Below are 27039 nucleotides of genomic sequence, written 5' to 3'. Positions count from 1 at the left end.
GCAGTGGTACAACATGTGGCTGCTTTATGGTAACTCCTGCTCAGATTTGTGATGCAAATACCATCTCTTCTGCAGGTTTTCAGAGCTCTGCTTCCCCTGCAACTGAGGGTTTCACCTAACTAGCTTTGTGAAAAGTGATATCCATGTAATCCCCCCGGATTAAGAGTAATCTCACCTGGATATCTGATTTTTAAGGTGAGGTGAGATTTATCCAGTGTCTCCTAATTACTGGAATAATTCCAAGCAACAAGTATTAAGATCTTTTCTTCTTTTCATCATTGTGGTTCTAAAGAGGGAACTTGAGCTTCCTTCATAATTGTTATTTCTTGGTGTTCTGCCATCAAAAGCAGGTAACAGTCTAAAGACAGTTGGGCAAAGGAAACTTCGTCCTGAGTATGGAGAGTTGTTTTGTTTTTTTTTTTTGTTGGTAGAAGAGGATGGGCATCCTAAAGATTCAAGTGGAACTCACTTGAAAAAAAAAACAACAACTTGATTTGGTATATAAGCAGATTTTTAGAATGATGCTGCTGCTCCTCCTTGAAGCTCTTCCAACTGAAATACACACTGCCATATGCTGCTGGAATACCAGCACACGAGCTGGGTTAAAATACAAATGAGCAGAGCTGCACTTTGAGGCGTTAGTTCTGCAGAGGGATCCAAAATGGTTCCCTTTGTCACTCTACTAAACACCTAAAGTTAGTTTTACAACATGCCTGTGCAAAACATTTTGGAGGCTTTGGGTTTGAAATGAGGATTAAGAGGTTGAGAGGGAGAGAAAAGAAATTTTCCAATTTTTTTTGTCCTAATCTAGGAGCAGGCACAGGTGATGTGATGCCAATGTACCACCTATAGCAAATAAAGAGATAAGGCAATTTTGTAAGCAGCTCAAAAAGCTTGGATACTTCACTGGACATGGGATTAATCAGATACTTGGTAGCTTCCAGAACTCTACTGCTGCTCTTTACTTAAAATAGCTTTAAGACACCAATATTTAAGTGTTTGCTAGAATTTGGACTTCTTAATGTGTGTGTTAATCTGTTAAAATCTACTTTTGTACTGTAGGAGAATTTGTGGGCCATATAAAACAGCCTTTGTAATTGGGAACAGATAATTTAGATGCCTCATTTTTATGTTTTACAGAGATACTTGCTAAGGAAGAATGCAAAGTTTCCCAGCTACTCCTCTCCTGAAAGTTGTTTTGAGCCAGAGTAATGATGAATAATAATGAGCAATAAATTAACAGGGCTGTATATTGCTGTCATCGATGGGGAAGTGCTCCTGCTGATTTTATTCCAAATGCTGATCCCATAGTGGTTGATGCTGTGATCGTGGGAGGAAACATCTTCATTTAATTCATGTGTTTTATTAAAGCCATAGATAGTTATTTTAATAAAAACGTCAGGTACTTGTAATCTTAAAAAGGCTGGAAAACTATGATGCAGAAAAGGTTCTCTTCCCTTCCTCTTCCCTTCCTCTTCCCTTCCTCTTCCCTTCCTCTTCCCTTCCTCTTCCCTTCCTCTTCCCTTCCTCTTCCCTTCCTCTTCCCTTCCTCTTCCCTTCCTCTTCCCTTCCTCTTCCCTTCCTCTTCCCTTCCTCTTCCCTTCCTCTTCCCTTCCTCTCCCCTTCCTCTCCCCTTCCTCTCCCCTTCCTCTCCCCTTCCTCTCCCCTTCCTTTTTTTTTTCCTTTCTTCTCTTTCTTTCCCTGGATAAAGAAGACCTGACAGGGATGCATGGACACCATCAACAACATTCCTCACCAAGTATTCAGGAACAATTGGGCTACTGGTATTTCAATAATTGATAATTAATGAGTTACTTTATAAATAACACTTCGAGTTCTTTTTACGTGCCTGCTGGGTTTGTTTTGGAAGGGGGAGGAATGTCAGACAAATTTCTGGCGTTTCTGTGCTACCTTGGAGACTAGAAAATGTTTCATTATTGGCATATGAGATTCTTATGTAACTTGGTAATTCTGGGAACAAGAATTTTCAGAAAAATGCTGAGCAGTTCGAATCTCCTCATAAAATTAGAAGATTTAAAACCACTGTGCTAAACACTTCTGTGATAAATTCCCCAGAAATAAGAGCATTCCAAGCTCTTGGAAATGCATTAATTTTTCTAGGATTGCATCTTTAAGGAGTTAAAACTCCAAATCCCATGGAGTGAATGGCACACTGGTACTAATTACATAAACCCAGTGTGTTTGCTTTTGCAAAATATTAAATTGGGATACAATGGAAGGTGAGGAGCTGCTGCCTTGGGCATCAGGAGCAGAGCTGGTGCTGTTCAGGATGTGGTTTGTGTCTGCAGCCCCCAGCACAGGGCAGTGTGAAGAAGGTTGCCCTGATCTCTTACTGCTGTCAAGAGGTTTTTTATTTGTTTTCTCCGAGTTCAAGGTCTGTAATTCTAGCAGGACAAGCCAGGAAAGGACTTGTCCTACTTTTTTTTTGTGTAAAACAGCGTGGCTTATCTTATCCACTCTCTTCAGACCTCTTGCTATATTCCATAGAGAGGGCTTGATTGAATTATTTTTTTTTCAGTATAAAGTGAAAATAGTGGTTTGTTAGTGTTCACACCTGCTGTGTGAATTTCCTGATTCTTAAGTGGATTAGAAATTGCCATATTCCATTACCTTCTTGAGGGCACAGATAGTCTGACACAGGAATCCACTGATTTGGGATGACTCAGAATTAAAAATGAGTCAGTTGTGCCTTACTCGGTTCAATATTTTTTTTTTAACTTACAGATTTAGAAATAAGCAAGAGTTTAGAATCTATATACTTTATTTCTTGTGTCAGGAAACGATCTTCCTTCATTAGATTATTTCTCTTTTTGTGTTTTTCATTTCTCAGGGTTCATTTGTGGTGTTGGCCAGTTTATTCTCTTTATTCCCCTTTCCTCACTGAATGCAAGGTGTTGGTAGAACAAATATATCTGAAAGTTTTATCTTCTCCTGAATTACTGAACTGGGTGTGCTGTGCACTTTGGTGCCTCCGAGTACTGTCTGAACTTCAGTCAAAAATTCAGGTCCAGGAGTTGCAGAAGGGGTGGCAGTAAAATGTGTTTGGATGATAGAAGGGCTGGAAAGAGAGAGCTGTGTCAGGCAAGCAGCAAGCATGTCTTTAGTCACTTCTGTTAAGTGCTTTTCTGGCTAAACTAGTGTCCTCTTGCATAAATTCTCATCGTATTCTAATAATACACAGAGTTACCATTTACTTTCCCCTAAATTAAGGTCACACATTTTCTTTTTCTTTTCTCTCTTTATTTTCCATGTTACTTCTTGAGGTAATGAGGATCAAGAAAAACAGCAAATCAGGTATTTTCCATGCCTGTATTTTTGCAGATAAGTTTACCAAGGAGGAAAACCATCTACAAAGGGCTTCTTTCAAGGCGAGGGAGCACAGTTGATATTGAGACAACACAAAGCAGTAGGCATTACATAGCAGTAGCAATAAAATTAAGCATGAAAATTAACTTCAGTACTAACTTCAGGATTTTTATTTTTTAGTAAAAGACAGTTTTAGGACAAGAAAATGTATTAAAGCTGAAGGAGAGTAGGTTGAGATTGGATATTAGGCAGAAATTCTTGGCTGTGAGGGGAGGGAGGCCCTGGTACAGATTGCCCAGAGAAACTGTGGCTGCCTCACCCCTGGAATTTTTCAAGACCGTGTTGGATGGGGTTTGGAGCAACTTAGGATAGTGGATGGGGTTGAAATGGGGTGGTCTTCAGGATCCCTTACAACCCAAATGATTCTGTGATTCCATGGAACTTTTAGATTCATGTCTCTGTATCAAGCCTGTGTGGTTCTCTGTGAAAGAAGATGAGAACTCTTCCTCAGAAGTGCCTGTTGGTGTGCTGTTAGAAGCTCTGCTGTCCTAAAACACCAATGAATGCTAAAAATTTAGCACTGCTGTTGCTAAAAAGTGAGAAGTTCCTTCCAATTCAAGCTTGCTTGCCTTCCAGCTGTAATACCCCACTGTGCCTTTCTCTCCAAGGATGGAAGAGCTGTTTGTTCCTTGTCATATTCACAAAGCACCTATGAAAACAAGGTCAGGGACTCATCTCCCTAATGCAGGAGACGTTTGGCCTGGCGTCACAGAGTCTGTATCCCAGCCAGACCTGATATTTCCCAAACTCTTCCCTGAACTCTTGCCAGTCCCTTGGCGTCTCCGCAGCCTGGGTATCAGAACTGGACGTGAAGTTCTAGCCTAGAACTGAGTTTGATTTGTTGCACAAACACAACAAATCTGATGTCATCAGCCAAGCCCTTAATGTGGATTTGCCCTGCACTGGCTGTCCCTACCAGGGAGATTCAGTACAGCTGCTCCCGAGCCCGTTCCTGGGAAAAAGTGTCCAGGTCACGGAGGAGTAGCCTGAGCTCCTTCAAATCTGGGTGATGTTGATTTGTTGGGATTAAAATCAGTTGTCAGGGTTAAAATCAGTTGTTGCCTTCAACAGCTGTCTCACTGTGGAGTGTTAATGTTTCCTCTGCCAGTTCTTCAGTTATCCACAAACTTAACTCTCAAGTATTATTATTATTATTATGTAGATGGTTTATAAAACTTCCAGGGCCCAGTCCCATGGCTGTTTCTCCTTCATGTCGCCCATTGCTCTCATGGAAGCTGCCATCCACCACCTTTGCAACAAAAAGCAGTTACCAGCCCTGGAAAAGATGAGAGCACTTGGGTATCCCAGGTGAATATTCTTACGGACAGAATGAGTCATTTTTGTGCGGACTTCTAACATGTGGGTGAGTGAATCATCAGGTGTCGAACAGATTAATCTTTTTTAATAGGACATGCACAAAATAATGTTTTCTCACTGGGACAACTTGTAGCTGCCTAAAGACAGTATTACAGAGGCAGAAATACAGTGGCATTGTGTGCTTTGGAGCGTGGTACCTTGGGAGATGATCCATGAAACAGCCCAGTGTTGCTTTTCATAGCTCTTGGTGTGCCTTAAGTGGCCTTTAAAGAATTGTTAAGAATAGAAGATTTTTGGCAGGGGGAAATAATAAAAAGTTGACTGATAGTTGCATAAGAAATTGAGTGAAAGTTTGACTTTGTGATTTGCTTGTGTTGCAAAGCAGCTGTAGGTAGGTTGTGCTTGTCTTTTCCTGGGGATAGGACAGGAGGAAATAGCCTCAAGTTGCACCAGGAGAGGCTCAGTTTGGATTTTAGTAAAAATTTCTTCACCAAAAAGGTTGGCGGGCCCTGTCACAGGCTGCCCATGGCAGTGGTGGAGTTGCTGTCCCTGGAGGGATTTAAAAGATGTGGCACTTGGGGATCTGGATTAATGATGGCCTTGGCAGTGCTGGATTAATGGTTGGACTCTGTGATCTTAGAGGGGTTTTCCAACCCAATTAGTTCTGTTTAAATTTGCATACCTCACGATGTTGATCCAGCATGTATCAAGAGCATGTGTAAAAATAAAACCATGTCTTTGGTGAAGAGCTGTGCCCAAGTCCCATTTAGGTAGAAAAAAAACAAGGCTAAATTTCTTAGATTGTCTAAATGTTGGGGAGTTTTTTTCAGTCCACAGCCAAGTTCCACTATCCAGAATTATGCTTAGTGCTGGGTTTTAATGAGGTCTGAAAATGACAGAGCAAAACCGTCTTCCTGTTATGGCTGATTTAGGATAGGAAGTGAAGAATGACATTTAGCCATGGCTTGGCGGGGTTGAGGGCTTCAGTGAAAACTCACCACAAGTTTACGTGAAAAGCTGGTGGTTCTTTCCTAGAACTTCATTTAAAGTTTAGTTTTCTACCAGTACTGTGAGCTCAGACAGTTTTCTTCAGGTTTCTTTGGAAAGCATTTCTCAGTAGGTGTCTTTTAGAGGGTTTTGAAGGGATAAAAATTACGTTGGAGAGCATTACATGGACAAAACAATTTCCTGAGCAGCATCACTTTTTACATAAGTCAGGACTACAGGCTAGAAACGCCATTTTCATCACCAAAGTAAATTTGAAGAGAGATTCATTCATTGCAAACTAAGCTACAGATGCTTTTAGAGCCTGACCAAATCCTGGTACGTAAAAGCATCTTCATGCTTACAGACTTCTGAATATGGATTTTGTATAGAGTAGAAGGGTTGAACACCAGAAGTGCAATAATAATAAAAAAACACAACACCACCCCCACTCTTCACACCCCCCCCTTCCCAGCTGTCTAGCTCAGTGAATTTCACACCATGGTTGCAAGGCCAGAATGATTATGAATTAGGGTTAGCACAAAATCTAGCTATTTGAAAATTTTACAGCATTCTACTGTAATGTAAAAGCTAGAATTTCTCCAGAAATCAAATCTGAAAAAAGCACAAGGGCAGGGAGGTCTCACTTTGAAAACTCAATTCATTGTGACAGAAAATGAGATTTTTAACCTTGTATTTCATTCAGAACGAATTGTGCCATGTCCCCTTGCACTTTGCCATTTGAGTTCTCATCTGTTCTGTGCTCCTTCAAGCCAAGATCCACATCCCCACTTGTAGTAGATAAAAAATCATGGGTATAATCAACTTTTTTTGACTACTGGTTAATTTTTGATCTTTATTCTGAGTGTCCTTGGGCAAGGCCCCAGGCTATCATGACCAAATTCACAGGAGGTGCAGGGTATGGTGAGGTTTTTTTGAAAGCATTATGCTGTGAAGAGGCTCTCTGAGGGAGTATCTTTATTGTGGTGCAAGTCATACAGCAGGTTTTGACTGAGATTGCAGCTTCAGCATAGCTCACTCTAATTTAGTTAGCCCAAGGCTATAACATACTGCTTTTCAGGATTCTAGAATGGCCATTAATGGGAATTTGCTGAGAGTGGGTGTGTATGCCTAAAGGAAAGTGTGCATAAAAAATTAAAGCCTCCTGCTTATAATGGTAGTTGGTATGTGCTGTTGTCCTTGATCTAACTTAACTGGGTGCTGCAGGTGAGAGCAGCACAGCAGTTCTCTAAATAAGTCACTTCAGCCTTGGAGTCTGCATTTGATAAGATTTTGTTGGCCTCGGTAGTGTGCAGCTGGTTCTTACAAATGAGTTTTTATCTGTGTACTCAGTGATTTACATCCCTGCACACCGAGAAGTGTCTTTGCTTTATGGATGGCAGAACTTGCATGGCTTTCAAATATCCTGTGGCTTTCAAATATCCTTAACATGCAGGTGGTGTTTAATTATATCTTACAGTAGTTGGTGGTAAAGATAAAAGTCCAGTCCTCAATGCATGCACTGGCCAATGTCACCTTTCCTTATATTGGTTTTTTTCTTTTCATATGAAATGAAGACAGGTTTAGATGGGATATTAGGAAGAAATTCTTCCCTCTGAGGTCCTGAGGCCCTGGCACAGGATGCCCAAAGAAGCTGTGGCTACTCCATCCCTGGAAAAGGCCAAAGCCACGTTGGACAGGGCTTGGAGCAGCCTTGGGAGAGTGGAAGGTGTCCTTGTCCATCCACTGAACTAGATATTCTTCAAAGTCCTTTCCAACCCAAACCATTCTATGACTCTGTAATATTTAATAATACATTTTTTTCAGACTGTTGCTATTCATGGCAATATCAAGAGGTAAAAATGCTTTTATTGCTGCGGAGGAGTATATATAGAAATAAGCTGTGTCCCAGCTCCCTGCTTGCTGCCATGTTTTCAAGGAGGTGTGAGAGCTGTGAAAGCATCCTTCAGGGTTTCAGGAAAGCACTGATGCTTCAGTGTGCTGAGCCAGAACACCTCAATGTTTGTTAGGATTTAGTAATATCCCCTGGAGATAAGTCAGAGTTCCCCAAGAAATCCCAGATGGAAAGAAAAACCAGTGTACATGCAGGAAAAATGGTGGTTGTCACTGCAGATTTAACAACCTGCCTTAATTCTCCTGAGACAAGGTTGAGGTGGTTTGGTGGCTCCTCTTCTTCCCACTCCTTTAGCACAGTGTATTCCTGTGGGATTGTAGGACAGGAAAACTGCTGTGTTCCACAAGGCACTTCCACACAGGGCTCTCTTACCCCTCTCTCATTATGCTCAGTGTGGCAGCTACTGCTGTTGAGGACATGCTGCACTCATGGAAAAAAAAATTGCTAGAATTTAGCTTTTAATTTATTTGTCCTCCCATTTGGAGAGAACACTTAATGTGATTTTGTGTAATAAAGCCAACTATGTGTGCAGCCACGGAGGTGATTTTTCTAAATTTAAGGTTTCCTTTGAATTTATTCTTATCTCAGATAGATTGGATTACTATAGGCTGTGTCAGCGTGAGTCACTTGTAAGTGCCTGTTAATCCAATAAATCTGAGCGGTTTCTTATGGAAATACTATTTTCTGATTTCTATTTATATGATGGTCCTGGTCTTGTTGAATCCACGCTGACTTCACTGGAAATATCTCTTTGGAAAAAAATGTTACAATTTCCTATGCTAATGGAAATTGCAGTGAAGCAGTAAAATGAAAAATAGCCTCAAGTAATTAATAAATGGTTTAGAAGTTCTTTGTGTCACCTTGATTAGGTATTTTGTAGCAAACACAATAATACTGCCTGAGACTAAAAAGAATCATCAGAGGATGTTGTTTTGTTGTGTTTGCTTTATGGGTTTTTCTCCCCAGTTAATAATGCTGTTTGACTCTTCATACTATGTTTTTATATTACCCTGCAAAGTTTTTTTGTTCACTTGTTGCCACTGCCCTACTCAGGAGTATTGGTGTTTGCATCACTTTGGGCATTAACTTCCCACCCATAACATAGTCAGCTATTGAAAATTAAACACTTAAGTAGAGAAAAGTAGCTGTTTTAAAATAACTTCAGCCTTTTTCTGTTTTCCTTGTGCAGCAACTGGTATTCAGTGGCAGCAGAAGGCAAAAGCTTTGCTATGGTTTGGAATTTTTTGCCTGAAATAAGAAGGAAAAAATCAGTATAAGATATGCTTTTCCCAGCCTGACATCAGTGTGCTTCTGTACCAGAGAGGGAGGGTCTAAACACTCTTAAAAACTGGCTGGTAAAACCTGGTCCTCATTTGAGCTAGAAAGAGCAGAATATAACAATTTATACTATGCATTGGGAATTTCTAGTGCTGAGGTGGGGGAAAAATGCATTTACTGGAAATAGTTTGACAAAATTCAGTGTTTGTAACGCGTGTAACAGCGCTGCTACTGTAAGGCACCACAATTTTCATAATCTTAAATTTGCTTGTATGTACCAAGTTTCCAAATACCTCCCTCCTCTCTGTCTCTGCTGTTGAGTTTTCTCGTGCATGGTACGAGGGATGGGATGCTGAAAATCCCTGGATCTTTGATGTGTTAAGACAGATTTCTGTGGATGTTCACTGCCTGCTTGATGAATCTGGAATGTTTATTGAGCCTGTGCAGTAAAATGCTGCTGAGGCAACTGGGTTTGTAGTGGAGGAGATGAGAAATTTTAATCCCTAACTGTGGCATTTTGCAGAGGCAGCTCAAGACTGTGAGGTTGAAATTTTGGATCTCTTAGCGGTGGTTGTTTATTGGTAGCGACTCCAGATCCTGATTAATTGGGATTTCAGCTCATTTTGCAAGCTAAACATAAGACCTGGTCTAGGGGAAGGTCCTGGTCTAGTGGAAAATATCCCTCCCCATGGCAGAGGTAAGAAATAGAGGATCTTGGAGGTCCATTCCAACCCAATCCATTAATGATTCTGTGATCTCTCCAGAAGATACTTACAATAAATACAGAGGATACACAGAAGGTTTACAATGTCTGCAATAAAATCACAAGAGAAAAGGGAAAACAAAGCTGTGACTCACACTGATATATTAAAGATAAGTCATGGAAAAGCAGATAAAAGGATACACTTTAAAATCAATTTAACAAGTGTATTAGAAGCACAGAATTTGGGTTGGAAAAGACCTTAAAGACCATCTTGATCCACTCTCCTTCCATGGGCAGGGACACCTTCCACTACCCCAGGTTGCTCCAAGCCCCATCCAGCCTGGCCTTGGACATTTCCAGAGCTGAGGCAGCCACAGGTTCTTTGGGTAACAATTAGATTGGGTTTATTTGAAAATCTAAGGTACAGAAAGGTGGATAGCCAGCATTGCTAAGGAACTTGAAAAAACCTTGTGAATACATTGTGAATTGGAGGAAGTCAGGGGAAAACGCAAGTCTCCTTAGCAGAGTGAGATAGTAAATCAGAAATACCACACTGAATAAAACTGCTGAGTAGAGCTATATTTAATCATGGATCTTCTGAAGGAACCAAAATCCCTTTGGACTTGCTGTGGGAATAATTTTGGTAATTAACAGGTTTCATTTGAAAACAGTGAATTGTGATTTTTCCCATCTCAGACCAGTGCAGACTCTGGCATTTTGCTGGAAAAACAGGTGTGGGCAGTGTGTGTGGGCAGGCTGGCTGAGAAGCTTGGATGCCAAATTTTTTAAAACACTGGTAGTTTAGAAATTAGGAATTTACAAGTGTTTAAGTAAGTATATATATTTTTTTGCAGTGGATTGGACAATTTAGGTAAGGCCAAATTGCTGCATCTGACCCAAACACGCTGCCTAGCAAAAAGAACAATGTATGCAGAGATGTGGAGGGTAAAGCTGTGGTGTGAAACAAACCTGTTGTTTCCTATATAAATCTGGTTTCTAGACTTAGTTTTTATTTTCTACAGAGGTTAAAATTAAGTTTTCTCTTCTGGTAAAAGCACAGACCTGTTTCAAAAAAGGATTCTAAACCAAGAAAGGGAGGGCACAGATGTTTCCAGTGCTGGGACATGGAAGTGTTCTTTGAATTTGTGGCCAGCAGTGTGGCAGAAATTGCCAAGACCTGTTCCCTTCTAAATACAGACAGTAACCATAAAATCAAAATAAGGTAATTTTTTGTGCTTTATGGCCTTGTTGCACTCCCGCAGAGTGGCAGAGACAGGACTCTCACCCCAGGTGCTTGGGCACGTGAATAAGGAAGGCTGAGTTCACCCTGTAGGTTTCCTGGTTTATATGGAATAATGGAAATTTTGGGTTGGAAAAGACCTTTAAGGTCACTTAAATTCAACCATCAGCTTACCAGCACCATGATGTTCACCATCACACAGTGCCTTCAATTGCTATATCCATTTTTTTCCTTTTTAACACTTACAGGGATAGTGCCTCCACCACTGCCTTGGGCAGCCTGTTCCAGTGCTTGACCACTCTTTCCATGAGCAAATTCTTTATAATGTCTAATGTTAACCTCCCCTGGCACAACTTGAGGCCATTTCCTAAAATGAAAGGTTCAGTTAATAGGATATTTTAACAACAACAGAATGACCCAGTCCATTCCATAGCCTTTGTGCAAACCTGGTGCTCCTCAAGTGCTGCATACTCAAATGGAATTCTGTATTTCCTTTTAAGAGCAGGAGATCCTATTTCTGTGCCATTTGATGGGTTAGGGTTGGTGCTGGCTGCTTATCAAACATTGAGAGCACTGCAGAGAGGGAAGTAGGGGAAGAAAAAAAACCCAAAAAGTAGTAGCAGAAGATGTTTTGGCAGTTAAGTACTTCTCTTGTAGAATTGTTTCCAGGACAACAAGGTTGATGGAGTTACAAAGTGAATGTGTGTTTTCTTTCCTCTTCAACTGGTTAATCAGTGAGGTAGGAAAACCTGCTTTGTGGGTGAACTGTGTTATTTTTAGTCTGCACTTGATTGTCCATGTGGCTCTTTTCAGCTATTTAGGAGATACCTGTCATGAAAGAAATCATATTTGCTTAATGGGGTTTTTTTTAAGGTCACATGGTATTTTTAAAAATGACAATGTAGACTATTGACAGCTCTTTTTGGTATTTTTTTTTATGGGTTTGTTTCTCAGAGAAATAAAACAGCTTTGTTGCTTCAAGTTTCAAGCTCATCTTACTGGTGGGATGTGAGTTTCTTTCACTGTTTGCACAGAATTTTTCCTCTGTTGGTATAATACATTTTTTTTGTATATACTAATGATATACTGTCATGCAAATGAATTTGGAATAAATTAAAGTATTAATTTTCTCCCAGAGTATATTCAGCTGTAGGATTCCATTGTGAGATCTATTTTCAACTGGAGTTTGGAACTTGGAATAAGGCAGCACTGAATTAAATGTAGTTGCCAATTTTAAAGGGGCACAGCTCGCATAAAATCACACCCATCTCCAAAATATGTTGATCTATTTAAAATCTGGAGGAGTATGATGAAATCTGTACTTGTGTGGTTTTCCTTTGTATATTTGATTGTACTCTAAGTTACTTTTTTTTTCCTGTTTTTTTTTTTTCCTGCACAACAACATTTTTAAGAAAGAAATGCCTTTTTTTAAAAAACCACAAATATTGGCTGTGCATTTTAGAGGCAGAAATAACAAAAATAGTGTCCAGGTCATTAGTAAAAGACACACTTTGTAAAGCTCTATTGTTCTACTAAATTAAATAGCTTGAAGTTTAACTGTGCCCCTTATAAATGACTTGATGATTTCATGCCCCCCAATGGTACATGTATTTATTTCATGTTGAGATTTTAGAATTTAGGATTAAGAAAACACTTATTGTGCATAGTTGTCTGATGAATTAATCAGAGACTCAGCTTCTTTCTGCATGTGTTGGGTTCTGCTCGTGCTGAAGGTTGGATGCCATGGGGAATCACTTAAGAAAAATTTTTATTCTCCAAATCCATGATCCTTTATTGTTTTGGGAGAAAACAACATGACATGGCATAAAAGCGGCCATGCTCAGGTGATCCTGGTGATCACTGAGTTCTTTCTGTATCCTGGAGCTTTCTAACTTCTTGGAAGGGGAAGGGAAGCAGTTGGACAAATCCATGCTGGCATTTACTTGTTGCTTTGTTATCCCTTCCTGGCAGCAAACTCTGTAGCCAGAGTCAGGAATCTTTCTGACTGGCATCCTCCTCTTTCCATCTCTTTTTTTTTTTTTTTTTTTTTTTTTTCTCCTTGCAAATTACCATTTTCAGTAGAACGAGAACTGCACTGACCTTGAGCAATGAGATGATCTGTGCTTTATTTTCCACTCTGTCCCCAGTTATTTGGTTATTCCATTATCTGGAGCAATCCAGTTCTTCTTCATGGAGGTTTGAGTAGTTATTCCAGGTCTCTACTTAGCCTAGTAAGGCAATGAGGAATTCTTTTTTGCTACTTCTGCTGGAAGTTTACTAATTCATGTGGTTAAATAGAGAATGTAGCATCAGAGCATTCTTTTTCAGGACAATAACTCTCATAACTCTACTTAGATTTTTCTGTTTGTTTTTCTGGTTGCTTGCTCTTCTTTTGCTTCAATTCCCAGTAAGGTATGGATATAATTTTTCTATTTCTATAGTTTTGAATCCAAAGCACAGAGCAGGACATAAAGAACAACCCTTCCAATATTCAGCTCCCACTGAAGTGTCTTAGGGTGAAGACAGGGGTACCATCTATGATCCCAAACCAAGAACAGGTCATCACCTCTCTGAATTAGGTGCTGGAGGCCAGCAAGGAACACTCACAGATCTAAGACACCACAAGGATATCTTTGAGCAATAAAATCCTTTTAAAAAAATGTTTATTCACTTTATCTGTGGCTACAAGGAGTTTCTTTGGTCAACTCTGCAGTAGGTTTTGGAATCTGTTTCTGGTTTGTCAGTGTTATGCTCAAATCACCAAGCAGTCTCCAAGGTTCATCTTGATAGAGCAGTTTCTGGAATACTCTGGCAATTAAAATCAGAGAAGCAGTCAAGAAGGATGGAAATATTTTCCAGTGTTGACTAAAAGCAAGCAGTAAGCTTGAAGCATTACTTAACAATGTAATGAGAAACGTCAGCTCAAGCAAATACTTATTTTTTTTTAACAGAATTTGTTTTCTTTGTTGTGTTGCAGAAGAAGGAGCAGTGGCTGAGTTGCACGAGTGAACCAGGACAACGCAAAATAAAGTCAAAGAGGAATGCTCATTTTCCTATTTCGTAAGTCTATTGGTTAGCTTTTCTGTAAGGCACACGTTTCATTATAAAGGCCATTAGTTTTCCTCATTTCCTGGTTTTTCAGTTGAGTTTGTAGAACTGTGTGGGTTCCCTGTTTTTGAGCCACGTGGCTCAACGTGAGTGGCACAAGGTGGATCTTTTCTCTCCCTTTGTCATCACCGTGCCAAGGCACAAAGGAGGTCAAGGCTGGGTTGTGTCTTAATTACTGCTGTAGCTGTGGTGATCCAGGGATGTGAAGAGGAGAGATTTGAAAGCAAGAAGGGCTGGAAAGGGATTGTGGCCTCCAAAGGTTTGTTAGTATTGTCTGTAATATCAGCTGGTATAAGAAAAGTTTGGATCTTACTTTGAGGCTGCTGTATTTTGGCTGAGTATTTTAGAATACATTTAAAACATTTCCTTGGGTACTGCAAGAGTTCTTGGTTTGATGGGGCTTGGAGCAGCCTGGTCTAGTGGAAGGTTTAGCACAAGAGTTTTTCCATCTTGGTCAAAAGAGCAGCATGTTCTTCAGTGGTATTTTGCAGAGCAAGCCTTGCAGACAATTTTTCTGATTCACTTGTGGCACATTTTGAAGAGAGCTGCTTCCAACTGCCTTGAGCAGAGCGTGTTCGATGTGATAACAACATCTACACTGCAATTGTAATAACAAAACCCAAGGTGCTTTTGCTGAATCTGGTTTCACACCAGCGAACAAGTGGATTCGTATATAAGATGATGTGAGGTTTTCTGTGTATTGACTCAACTCTAAAATATCTATAACTCTGCAAAATGCGTCTCAGCTTGTTTACTAAGCGAGATGTGTATTTTTAATGCATAGGTTTTGAAATTATTGGTGTATTGGTGACTCCAGTTTTTCCAACAGCCTTTGTGGGGTGTTTTAGTCAAAATTGTTTTTAACTTTTATGGATGCCATTTTAATTGATACCCATATCTCTATTTTTTTATTTTTTTCTGTCAGAAGAGTTTTTAAGTAATTCTGCAGAGTTGCTTTTTATAGACACTCAATATTAAAAAAAAAAAAAAAAGCAGTAGAACATGTGTCAGGCATCTGCAATTCCTTCAGCATCATGTTTTCCACAATGATTTAATAGCTATTGAGTCTCCTCAAATATCTTTGTTTCCAAGACCTATTTTATGGTAGTAAATCATCTTGGCTGTTAAATTCTTGAAATGATTCAGTAGGACAGTCGTTTCCTTAGCACATTCCCTAAGAGATCATAGATAGAAATAGAAAAGTCCTTAACCAGGTCACCTTTTTCCCTGCAATACATGTGGTCAATGCTGGAAGTGATAATGAAGTTGCCAACGTTTGTTCTGGTGAGCTGCAGTTGTCCAGTGTTCCCTGTTCATTTATTGCTAATTTACAATGAGTTTTCTGTTGGAAGTACTAAATTGCATTGAGAAATGCTGAGCCAGATACAGAATAAGAGACTTGTCATTGTGTGGTGAAACTTTCCATTTTAAAAAAGGTCTGTCTCAAAATTCATATAAAAATACCAATGAAATTACTCAAGACTTCCTTAATTTCCTCTTCCATTTGCACCTGAGGGTGGTGGTGGTGCAGTCCTTGGGGTAGAGGTTGATTTAATAAATAGTATGTGAGTGTGGTTTTGTGATACCTGGTCTGTCAGTCTCTGCAGGGTAGTCATGCATTATGTAACTCCTTGTGGCTTTCTGACACCTTGAACAAAGACTCCTTAAATTAGTTATTGCTTACTGGGAGCAGGCAGGGAGGTAATTCAGCCAAGAGTAAGTACATGAGGAGTTCTGTGTATGAAGTAGCTCATCTAGAATATCACATATGCAAAGAAAAAGGAACTGTGGTTTTGGTCAAAACTCTGGACATCTGGAGTTTAGGGAAATAACCATCAGGTTAGAGAGGGGTTCAAGGAGACATGGTATCCCTTGACCTGAAGTGTGTATCTCTGTGAATTACCACTGGTTTCTTTCTGTGATGTTTTCCAAATTGAACATCAGATATGGTTGCAACCTCTATGGTTGTCGAGAGAAGCTGTGTCTGCTCCATCCTTGGAAATGTCCAGGGCCAGGCTGGATGGGGCTTAGAGAAACCTGGGAGAGTGGAAAGTCTCCCTGCCCATGGGAAGGGGTTGGAACAAGATGGTCTTTAAAGTCCTTTCAAATCCAGACCTTCTTATGATGCTTGAATCGTCCTTTACGTTTCATGCTGAGGACAGCAGTTAAGTTCTGGTGTTGGTTCTTCACATAAACATTTCCTTAAAATAATCAGGTTTTGGGGCCTGGGATTCCTGCCTCAGAAAAGGAAGTAAACCTTTGCAGCTTCTCCAAGGTTTAGAGCAGATTAATGTATCAAATTATATTAAATCTCTTACATTTGTTTTGGAAAAGGAAGTCTTGAATTCCTGCAGGCCTCACCTGCCAGACATGAGATAATTCCATTTAAACCATGCATTTTCGTCAGGTGCTTTTACTGCCAGGCATAAACCTTCATTTTTTCAATGATATCCTTTAAAATTATCCAAAATAACTTTTGTTACAGTTACGATAGAGAACAACCTCTGCACTTAAAAAGATGGACTCCAAAATTCCATCTGCCCTGTAGGACCTTGGCAAGAATACGCCGTGTCATGGCACTGTGTTGATTCCAGTTCATGTCTTACAGAAAAAAAGCAGTTGTACTGTGCACACAGGCATATTTAGGGTTGGTAGAAGCATTTTCTGTCACAACCCTGTTCAGATGGCTGGTTGGTTGTGTGAGGCTGGTCTTAAAAGGGCCCAGATGATCAGGAAGCATTCTGCTAACTCATGTACCTTCCAGAGTGGTTTTGTCTGTCCTGTTTGTCACTTGTACCTGGGAAGTTAGGGCACCAGGGCTGCTTCAGATCTTAGCACAACAGTAAATATTAATATTTTAGCTCTTCATCAGTAAAAGCCCAATAACTGACCTCAGGAGGAGCTCACTCCTGCCTCATCTCTGAGCAAGGTTTTTCTTAGAGCATATTCCCCTGTGTGCTGAATGAGAAGGAGGGTTTGAAAAGAAAATTGCAGACAGCAAGGGTAAAGAAAGCCATTCTCTTCTTTAGAGGGGTTCCTTTTTTTCTGAGAAGGTCCATGGGCATGGATGGCATGAAAGGAGACAAACCCTGAAGAGGTCAGTGTTGGAAGTGAGGGGAGTAGCCATTCACACAGGCAGTGGGTATTCAAAGAGAAACTCTCCATTTGACAGTTCTGTCTTCTAGGATGAGTTAGAAACATAAAAACACAAGTTGGTTTTAAAAGAGGGCTTTTAATTTATGTCAGATGTGAAAGTAGCTGTAAGTTTAATGTGTGCTCTGCACAAAAAGAGGAGCTTGCTAAGATGAGTTCTTAGATTTCCTTTTTGTGCTTTTTCCCTGTGGTGAGGTGGCTCCACAGAGAAAACTCTGGCACCAGCATGGACACTGAGAACCTTTTCTGTGTCTTTTGTAGGAGCAGTTCTTGTGCCACATGAGCTGTGTGCTGGAGTGATCTGTGTCACTCCCTGCACTTCATGGGGCTAAAGGGTGGTTTGTCAGCATTTTGGATAACTGCCTCATCTCTGCCTGCAGTGAATGAAAGGTATCTGCTTCTGAACAGATAATGCATTAAATGCATTATACATGATATTAGTGCAGGAAATAGAATCATCATAAATATATACATTTAGTAACATCTTAGCAATTTCAATTTTCATAGTTTCCAAGCAGTGTTTTCTCTCTTCATAGGATGCAGTTCTGCTTCAAATCTGTATTCAGTGTGCCCATGTGAAAAGAAATATGGTTTTAGATAAAATTTTAGGACTTTCTTCTTTTTCCTGTTTTCTTGGCTCTGAAATACTAATTCCTTTTCTACTGGGTGTGTACAGAGGAGGAGCTATTGGGCGAGATACCACATCAGGAAAAAAGAAAGTCTAAGCAACCCAGAATTAACACTTAAATCTATGTGGAAAACCTTGCTGGAGTGCCAAATGGATTTAGGTTTTTAAAATGAAAGAATGGTAGGACACAGAGGTGGAGCCTGGAGATCTGTGTGTTGTTTGTGCTTCTCGTCTGTTGCATAAGCTTGGACAAGCTGCTTTGCATTTTCGTGCTTCATTTCTCCTGTCAGAAATCTGTGTATTTTACTTGCTGTTGGTAAAGCACTTCAAAATCTTGAATTAGTATTATCATGGACTTCTCTGAGCTTACTTAAAATCCATTTCCTCCTCACTTACAGTTTCCTAAGGACAAGAATAAATAGAAATTTCTTTTTTTCCTGAATGCTGTGAATCGACTGATACTCTGCAGCTGCTCAAGGTCAGATTTAACTGATCCTTTCTGCTGTCTGAACATCCATTGAGCAGCTCCAAGCCCAGAGTCGTGTTAGGTACATTGTGTCCCTAATTCTCTTTATCTTCCACAGAAATCAGCCAGAGCCTGGAGCACTGGTGTGGGTGATGGTAGAAACTCAGTTTGTGTCCCCAAAAAGCACTGTCAAGGTATCAGTGTTCTCTGCAGCATCCTCAGGTGTGTGGCACAGCCCTTCAGCACCTGTGCACCTCTTCACCTCCTGGTCCTCACAAGTGCAGCACTGATGTTCCTGTGCTAAATTGGGGCACAGCCAGTGTGAACCTCAGAGCAGGGAGACGTTCTTGTGCAGTGTGAACCTCAGAGCAGGGAGATGTTCTTGTCCAGTGTGAACCTCAGAGCAGGGAGACGTTCTTGTGCAGTGTGAACCTCAGAGCAGGGAGATGTTCTTGTCCAGTGTGAACCTCAGAGCAGGGAGACGTTCTTGTCCTCAGGTGCTGCTACTGCAAATACGTGGGGTGAATTCAAGCAGTGTGTGGACGCAGTGGTTAACCAGGAAAGTGCATCGATCCTGCTCAGCCAAGTGTTCCAGAAATTTAGTTTGTAGGGTTTTAAATCACTGCCGTTAGAAGAAACCCCTCTCCAGTGAAACATCCCTGCTCAGGAGCAGCTGCCACGCTGCTGGGCAGCTCTGCCTGCTCCATTCCAAACGTTACCAGCATCCTGGCAAGGATCCCAGGGACGGGGCTGAGGAAGTGGATGGTGTGAAAGCAGAACTGTTTGGGCTTTTTGTTCTGCCTCGATCCCTCAGCCTTGCTGCGACTGTGCTGTGACAGAGCATCTGCATTCCGCGTCTGGAGACACAGAGAGTGAACTCCTGAAGGGTGGCTGCTCATCCCTGTGCTTCCGTTCAGGGGTGTTAAAAGCCCTGCAGGCTGTACACAAGCGAGCTGTAATTTATTTTAATTAAATACAATAGCTGCATGCACGCTGCAGAAGGGATAAGACAGGGATTCCCCACCTCTGATTTATCGTCTTGCTGTTTGGATTTCTTTGCCATTGTCTTCCCACTCACAGATCTATGCAGGGATGTCTCATCCTCTCCCTCCTGTGCTGTTAGCAGTGGCATCTGTCTTTCAAAATACAATTTTTCTTGAATTTTTCTGTTGTTGAAAAACCATTCTTGCTGTGTAAAGCAGAGCTGTCCCTGCCTTCCTCACACACACACACACACACACACACACACACACCTGTGCAGCATTTATTTTAACCAGAGGGCTACAGGAAGCAAAATCCCCATCCTTTGGAAGCCTTCTCATAGCTGATTTTTATTTTTTGAGTTAGGGAGCTGGGAGTACCCACCCTGGGGCTGGCAGGCAGCCTGGCAGGAAGCTGGACAGACTGGCCTGCTGGCCAATCTTGTTGCCTTTTATAGAGCTTTTTGGTGAAATCAGCACATTTCCACGCAATTGGTGCTTTGCAGTGCAGACTTGTTGTATTTGGGAGGTTTTTGGCTGGCTCTGGTTTTAGTCTGCAGCTTGTGACTTCAGGATATCGTTGACTAATTTTAATAATTACTAGAGATGATTTTGTGAGAAGAGAGGAGATGTTTCTATGGAAGAAGATCATTTTGGAATAAAGTTCCTCAGCTGGTGTGAGGGATTGCCTGATGCATGACACTGCTGGGGTAAGTGAGTTGGCTGGCAGCAACTTCAGTCCCCATCCACAACTCTTGCACAGCAGCTCTTTCTGATCAAATTGCTGCACGGTGTTTTTTCTTTGAATGGCTTACCTGGGGGAAATGAAAACCATGGGACCTGGATGTCCCTCCCAGCTCTTTTGGTAGGGAGGAGTAAGAGCAGTGAGTGAGGAAGCACAGGCTGGAGGAGCAGCAGAAGCCCTTGGGTCTGGAGGGCAGCGTGTAGCTGCACAGCATCCACACAGCCCTGCCTGCTGCTCCATCAGGACTCATGGGACTCTGGCCTTCGGGTCAGGGAATTGCTGGGAGGAAGCCAACTTGCATTCCAAGGCTGAATGATGTTGGCATTTTCTGGACTTTCTCAGCATCTGATGTAAAACCCCTCAAACCCACTGGCACAGCAGAACCATCCATGCAGCACTTGAGACAGATCAGGCTGATCTTGAGTGTATTTTCCCTCTTAGTTCTCTTCAATAAATGTATCTGCCTCCTTGGAAAGTCCTCTAGATTATGAAGCCTTTTGAGGCTCTGAGTTTACAATGAATCACAAATTAGCAGTTCCTAAAAAATAATGTCAAGTGAAATCAGACTTTGCTTAAGTTGTTGCTGCTTTCAGAGTAAACATGAATGTGACCTGGATTCTCAGAAGGAGCTCATGTTGTCGTGGCCTTTGAGTATTCCTTAGAATGGATCTCATTTTTACACAGACATAAATAATCATCTGGATAATTTTGTGAGCCACTCTTAAATGGAGTGCCATCCACCAGGGAAGGATATATTTGAAACTACAAAAGACTTGATATGTTTGGGTTTTGTTGTTGGCTGTTGGAGCTCCAGTGTTTGCTGTGTGAAAGCTGAGTGTATAAATCTCATTAGAGACGAACTCAAATGATATCTGAGAGCACCAGTGAAAAACTAAATAGGAAAACTTGCCTATTGTGTAATTAGTTTGAATAAGTTTAGTGGTTCTTGTGTACATGGAATGTAACTTCACAGGATCCCATCCAGGTACACAACAGATAAGTCATTCCGCAGAAATCAAAGTAAGTTTAATCTTATAAAACTTCCATAATAGGAAAGTGTGGCCTTTTTATCCAGAGTCTGAGCTGGTTAAGCAAACATCTAATATTGACTTATTTCTTAGTCTGGCTTTGGGTGTGAAAAGTATCTCTACCAAAATGAAACATGCCTCTTTTTTAAAAAATGTATTTATCTGCTTCCCAAAAAAAGTGTGTGTGCGATGAGCTCCTGCCTTAGCAAAAGGTGACTCCTTTACCTCCCTTTGTGCTTTCTCTTTTCTCCCTGTGCTCTGCTCCAGTGCTCCAGGTGCACAGGGAAGCTGAGATGTCGTAACATGGTCAGTTTTAAATGAAACTACAGAGAAGGAGTAAGTCTGCAAAACAGTTTTTTCCATACCCAAGAAGCGTGAGTCAGATTTTGCTAAATGAGTCAAATCTATCCTCAGATTCGTTTAAGACACTCTGATGGATGTGTAAGTTAGACCAGTATTATTACTGTGCACAGGGATGGCTTGTGAAGCTGATGTGGTTTGCAGTGTCCCCGTGAGCCAGGGTGGGCAGAGGTGGTGAGGAAGGGCAGCAATTTGGGTTTGCCTGGGAGCCCAGGAATGGCCAGGAATATTCCTGCAGCACAGAGGGTGCACCCAGGTTCCCTTCAGTTCATCCCTGGGAGTCTCCCAGGGCCTGAGAGGTGTTAGTGTGAGTGTGCTCATCCCAGGTGATGCTGTTCAGCTGTGCCTTCCTCCTGGCAGCTCCTCAGACACGAGGATGGGCACTGTCCCTGGGATTGAAAAGAACTGTGGAAAACCCTACTCGGCTCATCCCTCAGGAGGCGTGTTGGGCTTCCAGGCACCACTCTCACAGCAAGAGAAATACTCTCCTAATGCCTTCCTGGAAATAAATGCCTTTCCCCATGCTTTCCATTCCTTATGCCAACATTCCTGTGCATAAAGCTGTCCTCCCAGGTCAAGTGTCTGGAGCTGCCACCCTTCACCAGGATGTGACTCCCGCATGGTTTGCTGGCTGTGTCATGCAGGAACACTCCCTTTCCTCGGAAGGAACTACATGACCATTAAACCTCGAGCCACAGGCACCTTCCAAGTCTCAGTTTCTTCTCCTCTGTTCCTGTGTTTAACCCTCCCTCTGAGAAATCTCTCTCTGAATTGTGACTTTTTGACCGGGAAGTGAATTTGATGGCTCCATTCTCAGTCGTCGCTCTTTGACTGGCCACAGTCAACAAACATCCTAATATTGTGCTCAGAAAAGTGACTAATCCCTCCTGTGTTGAATGAACTGGTAGACAGGCATGCATTTATTTTCCCTGTTCCTGTGTGTAATCAAACTAGAAGGAATTTTTGAAATTTTCTTTTTTCCACAGTTTTTTTGGTGGGGACCCAGAGGAAGTGAGTGATGGCATTCAAATGTAGCAGTTGAAAGATTTCTGCCGTTACTTACTTGTGGTACAAAGATGGGTTGGCAGCATCAGATACGTGATATGCACAATCCTTTGCAGGTCCTTGGATGATTTTAATTCTTCTATAACTCAAACCAGCACTGAGTTGTCTTCAGTCTCAGTGAAGAAGGTAATGTTTTGGGAATTTATTTGGTTGAGATCATTCAGATCTTCATTATCTTTCCTAAAAGGTTTTGATTTATAAGATGATGATTGTAGAAGAGTGGAATTCAGGATTCCAGCAGCAATCCTGCCACTTTTTTTTTTTTTTTTCTCTAGTTTAATTCTGGCAAAGTTTTGTGAAGCACATAGTATTTAAAAGGTGTTCTGTACTTTTTTTACTACTTTTCTGTCTCGTTCCTGACTTCTTCCATCTATGTGAGTTTGTGACTCCATTACCTTCCTTCATCTCCAATCTGCCAGTAATTTCTGAGTTAATTAGCAAGAAGCTGACAGCAACAGGTTTGAGATTTTTTTGTGCTAAGATTTCATTTTGGGAAACTCTGTGTTCCAGTTGGAGAAAGTATCTTTTGCCTGAGGGAATTCAGAAGTCTGCTTCCCCATTATGCTGACCTGCAAAGCTGTTTCTTTCTCAGATGTACATGTAAATTTTTATTTCTAAGGAATTAAACAAGATTCACCATTGTCAGTTGCCTCCCTCTGACAGCTGCTCAAGGATGTAGTTTAAAGTAAGCCTGTAATTTTTTGGCACCTGTAGCTGAATAAGATAAGCCCAGTCCTGATCCATACCAATAATCTAGTCACTGTTGCATGGGTGCAGAGTCTCCCAGAAGGTGTTTTGTGTACATGAGTGCTTTTTCCTATTCCCTGCAGATGGTTAGGAATACTGGAGTGACTCCAGAGAAGACAAATTTATAATCAGAACTCACTTCTATTCAGGATTTTGCACCACTTCCTGGACAATATGATAAACAGTTACTTGAAAAAAAAAAAAAAGACTTTTTATCTTGTTTGGAATCTTTCTTGGGGTTGCTGCCCCACATGCTAAAGACAGATCTGGCTGTTTTGATGTACAGGAAAATGCTCGAGGATCTGATGTTTAAAGACTGTGCAAAACCACTTTAGGGAGTACCAGTTGTATTTTCAACCACATACCTTATTGCTCAGCTCTTTACATGAGGCATGTGCCATGTCTCCTCAGACAGTACAGAGAAATCTGTCTTCATTGAATTTGTGTGTCATTTTTAAACACTGGAATAAAATCACATTGTTCTGAAACACTGGACAGTATCACAAACCCCACGTATAAAATTCACCCAGTTGATTCATGTTTTGTTGCTACAGTGTGTGAAATAGAATTGAGGTTTCTGACCCCTAAGAAAATTAATTGCCATTATGGTTTTGTTGTCTGCACACGTAAAGTCTATGTTTCAGCAGGTGTTTGTCAAAAAGGAGTAGAATTTTTCAGTATTTAAAAGAGGGCATCACATTAAAACTGAGCTTGTACCACAGTGTATTTTTTTCTCTCTCCTCTTTTCCATTTTTGGGTCAGATGATTCAGGTTTTCCTCAGTGCTTTTAACCTTTTGCCATCTGACTGAGCTGCTCAAGGGACAGCAGAGCTGTGAGGGCATCACTGAAAAAAATGCCTCTGCTGGGAGAGCTCTGTTTCACTGTCTCACAATGTTTGCTTTCAGTTCTTAGCCCTTTGTTACTCTCTGTTTTTCCTCAGCACTCAAGCAGCATCCTGGTAAACATTCATCTTAATTCTTTCACCTCTAACAATTTCCCCTTCTTGTGTAGAAATCCATGTGTGAGATAGAGGGAAAAAAAAGGTTTGTAGCTCATATAATTTACCAGCTCTTCATAGAAATGTAGACTTAATTGCTGGCAACAGAGCAAAAAACCAGACCATTACTGTTTTGTACTGACATTTGGACAAAAATTTCCATACCTTGCTAGAGGTTACATCATAAAATCGTCCTCATTTTTCGTTCCCCAAATAATAAAGTGAGTGAACACTTCCTTTGTGAAATGCAGGAGAGAATTTCCAGTGCGCTTGTGGGCTGCCCTGTCTTTTAATATTTTAAAATACATTTTAAAACATTCATTGGTGTGTGCAAGTGCACACAAGAGTGTGTAGCACAGCAGTGAGTAGCTGGATTATTTGGAGAGGCAGAGTGGTAGAGATGGCAAAAATATATTTGAAAATACCCTCCAAATAGTTCATGTGGTTCTTGTGCAGTACAGAAATTCTTCACCAAGCAGACCTAAAACAATGATTGTGTTTGAAAAGCAGAGGCTAAATTTTGATTTTAAAATGGCTTTATGTTCTCACAAAGACCAAGTATTTTATCGTGTTTTGAATATCATAAATCTGCCAAAGGCAACAGAGTTAGAACAGACCCCCAATGCTTTAAGTGAAAACTGAATTTGGTCCTTCTTGTTCTGTGCTTTTTAGTCATGTGATAATCTTTCCATAAATCATATACGTGAAAGGTTTTCTTAACTTCCTGCTTTTACCAATCAGATCATGTAAAACGCAGATGAGCCCAGCTTCTGGTTTATTAAACATCAGCAGAGCACCCCCTGTAAATCCCCTTTGGTCACACCAACCCTGTTTTCCCCTCCTTTGAAAAGAGCACAGCACGAATGACAAACTTCGACTGATAAAGCGGAGTTTTTTGGTCTCCTCCCTTTTTTGCTGTGACCTGTACTTTGCTTTCGCTATAAAGCGAATGCAGAAATGACCCTGTGGGAGTGGTGAAACTGCAGCAGAGAAACAAAAACTATTTGGATTCACCCGTATGCTGTTCATTGGCTTGCTCCTCTTTTTATTAACGGCTCCAAGCCTGCAGCCTGTCTTGTTCTGACTACGTGTCTGTCAGCAAGAGCAGAGGTAATTCTTCGTGTGTCTCTTTCCTTTTAATAGTGCTTTAATTTTGCCAAAAAAGCTGTTTATATCTTTATGATTATCTATTATTTTAACCACTTTAAGTACGTGCTTAGAGTTGCCTCCTTTCCCAGTAACTTTTATGGTTTTTTTGAGTAAAGAAAGGGGGGGATTAGATTCAGAACCATGTTTTACAGGTGGAAATCCCAGCTGTCTACACTGGAGGTTGCAAAGCAGCTTCCAGCAGACATCAGCAGCCAGAATTTAGTCTATAATGAGTTTTTGTTTTAATCATCCGCATTTGCGACCATGAACATCTCTCTGTGCTGTTGGTGTTGCCAGCACTTTCGTGTCAGGGAAAGTACATTACTGTAAACTGATGAGCAAGTTCTTGTTGCTGTTTGCTCTGGTGGGGTAGGATATTTTTAGAAAGTTGCTTCAGAAGTGTAGAACTTCCTGATACTTCTTTGTTAATTCTCTTTGAACTGAAAACGTGGGATGGCAGCGTTTAAGTTCCGAGAGGATCGCTCTCCCAAGGCACAGGGAAGTGTTCCTGGTCCCTGGCTACGAGTGCAGGTTGTCAGAGTTATGAGACCAGAGGTATGTTAATGACCAAAGAAAAGTTTGGTTTGGCTGGTGGCTGAAGCAAAAAAGCCTCTTAAATACTGCCGGGTAATTTCGTGCTTCTTAACGCCTTTGCAAAGTTTTGGGGTGAGGGAAGGAAGAAGGAAGGAAGGACAAACGTAAACCTGTTAGATTTTGGTAGCACTAACTTAGATAGCCCCTTCTGGAGCTATTCCAGGAATCGTACTGGGTGTATTTCTGTGTTCTTCATATGAAATATTTCCCAGAGGGTTAATCCTGGAAAGTCTTGGTTCTTCTGGCTTGTGTATCACCAACAAACGTGGCGACTCTGTAAATGTGTTTGTGTGTGTGCATGGGGAAGTGGTGGCTGTATGGGAAATGGCAAGATGACAAGTTAAAGAAAGGAGACCCTCTATTAACGTGCCCTGGTTTTAAAAGAATATTGCCCAGTGCTTAATGACATGTGCAAGTGCAGTTTCTGATGTTTGCATTAATTTTCATGGCTTCGGTACAGGTCAGTTTGTCTCTGAAAATGTAGATTTTCTGAAGTGCTCGGTGAACTCTGTGTTTGTCAGTGCAAGGACTTGGAAGAGCAGCAGTCAGCTGTATCGAGCAGGGAAAATGTACATCAGAACCCTAAAGTTAAAGGTTAAAATTAGAGTACTCTTCCTGTGATCTTGGGCATATGATTGAATTCTTCCATGGTGCAGTTTCCTATCTGGAAAATCAGGATTGATATTACCTCTTGGTAGAAGTGGTGCTTAGGGACATGGTGGAGTGGTGGACCTGGCAGTGATGGGTTAATGGTTGACTAAGCGGTCTTAGAGGGTTTTCCAGCCTTAATGATTCTGCTTTTATTTCCTTACGTGAAGGAAACAGAATTAATTAATTACTGTTGTTGTCTCAACATAATCTGGGAGAACCAAGAATTGGTACAGTCAGGAATTCTTCCAAGTGACCGTAAAGGTTTGACAAACAAGACACGGATGAGTTACAATTAATGGTTAAACTCTATTCCTATAGCAGCTTATGCCAGTACTCTGATTGCTTCTGTTGAGTTGCAAGCTGATTAGAGCCTAAAATTAGGTTTGTTGAAGAGCAAGAAGAGTTTACATGAAGGGTAGTCATTACCATCAGCTAAATAAGATTTTATTTAAATTAAAATTGTGCAGTAATACATGGTGGGTGGTTGGAACTAGGTGATCTTGAAGTCCCTGCCCAACCTGACACCTTCAGTGACCAGCTCAA

General features: G+C 41.0%; 1 protein-coding gene across 28 annotated transcripts in view; it reads left to right on the top strand.

Annotated features, from left to right (window-relative positions):
• LOC110470912 (endonuclease domain-containing 1 protein-like) overlaps positions 1-27039 on the top strand; it is a 159908-nt gene that overhangs the window by 45328 nt on the left and 87541 nt on the right. For 20 of the 28 annotated variants that reach the window (XR_014951862.1, XR_014951863.1, XR_014951861.1 and 17 more), the window contains one exon: positions 13802-13884. The gene's annotated coding sequence lies outside the window, so the exon portion shown is untranslated. Of the gene's footprint in view, positions 1-13801 lie in introns of all 28 variants that reach the window. The other 8 variants (XR_014951852.1, XR_014951850.1, XR_014951854.1 and 5 more) reach the window with 1 other exon arrangement.

The sequence above is a fragment of the Lonchura striata genome, chromosome 1A (assembly GCF_050655825.1).
Source record: "Lonchura striata isolate lonStrDom1 chromosome 1A, ASM5065582v1, whole genome shotgun sequence".
Classification (NCBI taxonomy): domain Eukaryota; kingdom Metazoa; phylum Chordata; class Aves; order Passeriformes; family Estrildidae; genus Lonchura; species Lonchura striata.
The sequence above is the reverse complement of the archived record's forward strand: the minus strand, read 5'-3'. Positions and strand labels throughout refer to the sequence as shown.